Source organism: Myripristis murdjan, chromosome 18 (genome assembly GCF_902150065.1).
Source record: "Myripristis murdjan chromosome 18, fMyrMur1.1, whole genome shotgun sequence".
Taxonomy (NCBI): domain Eukaryota; kingdom Metazoa; phylum Chordata; class Actinopteri; order Holocentriformes; family Holocentridae; genus Myripristis; species Myripristis murdjan.
This window is the reverse complement of record NC_043997.1, coordinates 5,113,068-5,119,185: the sequence shown is the minus strand read 5'-3', so window position 1 is coordinate 5,119,185 and position 6,118 is coordinate 5,113,068. Positions and strand designations below refer to the sequence as shown.

The window sequence follows — 6,118 nt, the reverse complement described above, 5'->3', positions numbered from 1 at the left end:
GGATTCATTATAATTTTTTTTATGGTTAATAGAAAATGTATGTTTTATTCCAAAGTGGTAAAGACTGTGACATGTGTATGCATGTTGTTTTATTTTTGTTACTTGTGGATCTTTTGGATAAAAAGACACTGATATAATAAAAACAAAGATGGGAAAAAAAGATATTGTTTAACGGCAAATACATTCTGAGAGAAGCCGAACTGACAACAAGCAACATTGCCTGTCCTCATCATTTCTCCTGTTTACAGGAACTTTTATCTGCTTATGGGTTCTTATACCAAGACCTGTAACACTATCACCAAGCCATTTTTCCTATGAGAGTTTTAAGGGGCCCCGCACCGTATGTGTGAACACCAGCTCTGCGGGACTGAAGCCTAAGGACTCTTGCACCACCTCCTGAGCAGCAAAGAGGAGGAGATGAACACCGTCATCCCAGTCGTTGTTGAACTCCAGGTAGTAAGTTCGAAGCACAGACTTCAGAGTCTGGTGAAAACGTTCGCTCGCTCCCTTAATCTCTGGGTGAAAGGCTGTGGAGCTGCAGTGACTGGTGTCAAGTTGTTTCATGACCTGTGCAAAAACTCGCGACATAAAATTTGAGCCCTGATTGGTTTGTGTTACCTTGGCCAGCTCAAAAAAAAAAAAAAAAAAAAAAAAAAAAAAAAAATGCCGTATTGGAATGGCTTCGGTAGACCGAGTCGCAGAGCACGTAATTGTCAGAAGGAATTTGTTAGCGGCTTTGGTGCGGGGGAAAGGACCAACAGTTCATGAAATCCGTTGTTTTGGGCTGGGCTTAGTCAAAGTCCAGGGCTGTTTTTTAGTCCCAGTCCGCCCCTGCTTACAATTAGCCAAACAAAAATGTATTACATTTCTTTTCTTTCTTGCAAATTTCAAGTTGATCTTTAGCCTCAGTTGCAACATTATCCTTTCCCGAGAATGAAGGTGAAATTGAATGAATAAAAACAACAGTCCTTGAAAACAAGTGACATTTATTCCCAACATGTTAGAATACAAAAGAGAAAACTCAAGATAAACTTAACAAAATATCCTGATATAAGTAGTTATATTTATATTTACAAAACCTGGAACAGAAGGAAACGTTTAACTAACAAACATTGATCTGGTTATTTTGATCATCTCTTTTCTTTCTTTTTTGTTTACTTTGTCTGAGAACATATAAATGTTATCTTGCACCTTTTCTCTCTAACAGAGTTGCTAACTTGGAATAAGATTAATCTAATAAGAACTATCGCAAAAAATCTAAAGGTTTACTCCTACTCCTGCTGGGCTTTTCAACTTCAACTTGAAATTTGCTCATATAAACAAAGGGGGAATAAATGTCACTTGTTTTCAAGGATTGTCGTTTTTATTCATTCAATTTCACCTTCATTCTCGGTGAGGCAACAACTTGAAATTTGCTCATGTAAACAAAGAATTTCAAATAATTTGTAATACATTTTTTGTTTGGCTTATTATAAGTAATCAGCTTAGTAAGTTTCATGGTGATATCTGTGGGATAAAATTTTTACCCTATTCACATGTGAAAACAGACTGTGTTAAGTCTATGGCTAAACTTCAAGGTCGATGAGAGAGGGGGAAATGTTGTCCGATTGAAAAAAAAAATCCACCAGCAGAGTTTTCTCATGTATTGCAACCAATTTAGGGGTTAGGAGCTTAAAAAATCTGAAGTTGAAAATTTGCATGTAAAAATGGGCCACCCTAAAAAGTGAAAGTATGAAAAGAGAATAAACTCGTTGTTCAAAGACGACGTCCAGCAGTGACAGCAGACGAGCTCTTAATTTAAATGCAGCTCACTAAAGCTGATAAAGACTTTTCATGGCTGAGGTAGATTTTATTTAGAAAATTTCAGATATTAAAACAGAAATCCAACCGACCTGTTTGATGTCTCAGGGAATCGCCTCATCTCAGAGGTAAGTATAAATGTCCAAAGTGTCATAAAACAAAACTTGAACCTTGAGCTGAGCTGGGCGGCGATGTGTTTTGACTTTGTGTTTTGTGCTCTGAACAGATTAATGCACAAGTCTATTTAGATTTAGATCTAAATTAACAATGTTGAGACTGTGTGTGTCTATTCAACAACCCCATAATCTATATTAACCACAGGGTTCAAACTGTGTTGTCATTTATAGACCAATGAGCATACAGTTAATTGTCCATCAGCAGTGCATCATGGTCATGTTTAACTCTAAGAAATGTTACCCAGAATCCTTTTCTGTCCAGGTCTCAGCCTCTGAAGTGCCATTTACTCCATCACGGATATTTAAAGTCTCCACGGACACCAGACTTTTCCTTTTCTTGTCTTTTATTTTGAAGTTATCAGCTGTTAAAGGAAGTTTCCCACCTCGTCTGCTCCCTGAAGCTGAGGGATAAATAATTCACCTGGCCTGGACAATGAAACTGGAATATCAAATAAACCACATTTCATGTAAGACTTTGTTTTCCTGCAGCTGTGCTCAGTGACAGACCTCCATCCTGTTGGCAGCTGATCACATGACAATATCTCACATTTCATCAAAGGTCCTTGTGGGAATATAAGTGACAGTTCATCTGACGTCCTGCAGGGGGCAGAGTTGGAGCTTTTATTCAGGGTTTCTTCCTCACCACTGTCGCCCTGTGCTGCTCTTGGGGGGATTTTGCTCCATGGATTTGGCCGATATCTGTTGGGTTTCTGTAAAGCACCTTGAGAAACTTTTATCATGATCTGATGCCAAACAAATAAAATTGAACTGAATTGAATTGTAACATCAATCAACTTTATTACAGTACGAGGAACACAGAGGCAGTGCATTTTTACATTACTTGGCTTGACATGTGAATCCTGTCATTTCATAGCTAAATAAAATCCATCCCACCCAGAGCTCAACTCAAAAGTCATGATGAATATTTACACTTCAGTTTACAGTGTTCAAGCTTACAAAATCTTTTTTTTTCTGCAGACACACCTGATGTCATATCGTACAGGTGTGACACTGACACACAGCCTGATGTGCATTATCACCGAGGAATGAGGCAGAATTTAATCATCACAATGCATTCAAAATGTTTTTTTTTTTTCCATTTATAATTTTTCAAAAAAAAAAACAAAAAGGACAATGACAGCACCACATTTCACATAACACAACAAAAAACACATTACAATGATGCACAATTTAAGACAAGACAAAAAAAAAAAAAAGGGAGGGGGGTGGAGTTGGTACAGATAAACTTAAGAAATGATGGTGCCGGAGCTTCATCACATTAGGCAGATCCTTCAACATTTTGTTTTACATCAGTTCAGTTCAACAAAAACATGTCAGACACTTCAGATCAGGTTATTGTTCTATTGTTTAAGTGTTCTCTAATGACAGTCCATGGAGCACCTTGCTCATTTTCATTATCTTTAAGCACTGAGGTTGCCTTTTCCATTGACAGCAGGTCTAAAAAGTCCTTCAGCCAACTATGTATATTGTAGCAGTCTGGCTTGCGTATCTTGCAGTTCATAAGTATTGTCCTCTTCACAGACAGAAAAGCTAGAGCAATGGTACGTTGAGTCCTTCTTGTATGTATATTTTCCACTCTACTTCCCAATACACATACAACAGGACACTGGGGAATGTGAATATTTAATATCACTTTTAGAATATCAATTACTTCAAACCAAAATTGTTTTACCACTGGGCAGAACCATAATAAATGCATGAAAGTACCAGGCTCACCACAGCCATGCCAGCACAGTTCAGAGACATTTGGGTCCATTTTTTTTTAACTTATGTGGTGTGATATAAACTCTGTGTATAATTTTAATTTGAATCATTTTATATCTCACACAACTGGAAACAGAAGTTGAATGTATGCATTCAAAATCTAATTATGAACAACACAATAAGCTGTGATACAAAAAATACATACATACAGTATTGTCATTTCTAACTGTACAATCACATGTTGAGTTATCACAACACATTCAAAACATAATAATAAGCAACACAATAAGCTATGATACAAAAATATGCAAAAATTTAATATCCAAAACTAGAAACATTACTAAGTCAGTACTGTCATAAAAACTGTATAATCTCATGTTGAGTCATTTTTCTGCATTTTAAGTCAACAACCTGAGACAGAGAGATGGTGGTGGTCAAGTCTCTGGGATTCTGAAGTCAACATGGATCTGTTTCCAGTCTTCCTCCTCGTCTCCACTTTTACAAATCCCAGTGTGGAAGTGGGAAACATCAAGACTGGCAGCTGTGACATGAAATCCAAAGCTGATGTGCTCAGCTCCTTTTCTCTGTCTGATGGCTTCAAATGGTTTTACTGTCAGCAAACTCTATTTCCCCCCTTCTTTGAGTCTCTCTTCTCCTCCTCCTTCTCTCCCTCCTCTCTCTCTCCATCTGCTGCAGTTTTAATTTGTTTTCACATCTGTTGTTCTCCATCACTACAAAAATCAGAATCATTATCACACTGCACCACACAGTGTTTCCTTTCCTCCTCTTTCTTTTGCAGCTCTTCCTCCAGTTTGGCCTTTTTCTTGTCCAGATCCTTCAGTGTCTCTCTTTCTGTGTTGAGCTGCTCCTGGTTTCTTCCTTCCTCCTTCAGGGACTGAAGTTCGGTGTTGTTACCCTGAGAGTTGGTTTTGTTCTCCTCCCTCTTTCTCTCTGTGTGAAACAGAAACAGGAAACGATGTTAGTTGATGTTAAAACCTGTTGTGTTGATGGAGTTTTGTCTTTTGGAGAGAAAAGGCACCAAACTGAAGAAAATACAGGCCCAATGAAAACATGAAGCTGAAAACATGTTTGTCAGAGAGGCTGACTGATGGCATGGGAATATAATTCAGCATTAAATAACCTTTTCAAAATATATATATATATGCATTTTAACCTTTGTGTTATCAGATTTTTTTTCGTGTAATTTGCAGCAAAGAGCCCAGGCCACTTTGAAAAGAAAAGAGCCTTAAAGATACGCCCTCTACTGGCTGACTGATCAAGGTGCAGCAACTATTTTCCACAATAAACAATAAACACTGTGGTATTTTTATTTAGGTTTCGGAGTTAATGAAATTCATGAAAAATGTGAATCATTCAAATCAATATAACCATCAAGGAGATGTGATGGTAATCTGACATAAAGGAAGGAGAGGAAAAATGAATGTGTTACTCACTGTTTTCGATATATCTGCATATACACACAACAAAGACGACAACAGCAACAAAACACAAGAAGACAACAGACAAGCCAGTGGCGACAGGAGCAGCAGGAGAAGACGGGAAGTAAGAATCTGAAATGAAAAAACACAGAACAACATGGCATTTATATAAAACTAGATGTCACAAATAAGGAAACAACCCACATCCCATCTATAAAAGCCCTCTGACCTGGAACATGAATCCGATTCTGCCTGGTTTGCTGTGTTTTGTTCTGCCGAACCCTGCAGGTGAAGCTGTTGCTGTGGCTCTTCTCCACAGTCACTCTGCTGCTGACAGTATAGAGGCCATCAGGACCTCTGACTGTCTCTGGAGCTCCAGCAGAGAGGAGCTTTCCCTCAGCGTCCAGCCAAAACAGCTCAGGCTCTGGGTACCAGCCTTTACTTTCACACTCTAAAACCACTCCACTGCTGCTTTTGGTCACGCTGAGGACAGGAGAGGAGGCAGCACCTGATGAGGAGGGAGAGGAGGAAGTACACACTCAAGGACAGTCAGTATCATCGTTGTGAAGTACTACATACAGTTCAGCAGTACAGGACTAGCAGGGGGTGAATTAATGATGCTGCTTCAATATGTGCTCTTTACACATTTAGGGTGCTTTCAGACCTGTCCCGTTTGGAGCAGTTGTTCCGAAACAGTGAGCATTTCCCCCTAAAGATCCGTTCGTTTGGACATATGTGAATGGATGCAGGACAAAACAAGCGGGCCGAGATCGCCTAGAGGAGGTGGTCTCAGCTCTCTTCCATTCGAGCCCTGGAGCGGTTCGTTTGCAGTGAGAACATAGTCGACACAGCAACCGACACAACTCACTCATAACTATGATGTGCAGATTGTGCAAGCATCAGAGCCCATCTTCATCAGCGATTTGCTGACGCGGCACATCTTCTTCTCTATTATTTTCCCTGAGCAGTCTTGTTTCC

At 39.2% G+C, this 6,118-nt stretch overlaps 1 long non-coding RNA gene across 1 annotated transcript; it reads right to left on the bottom strand.

The window, feature by feature from the left end:
- Window positions 1–2,749: 2,749 nt before the first annotated feature.
- On the bottom strand, window positions 2,750–5,509 carry LOC115376899 (uncharacterized). Its single transcript, XR_003929864.1, has 3 exons — window positions 5,370–5,509; window positions 5,156–5,272; window positions 2,750–4,652 (listed from the first exon to the last, which is right to left on the bottom strand). It is a non-coding gene; the product is annotated as an uncharacterized LOC115376899 (long non-coding RNA).
- Between the last annotated feature and the right edge of the window lie 609 nt (window positions 5,510–6,118).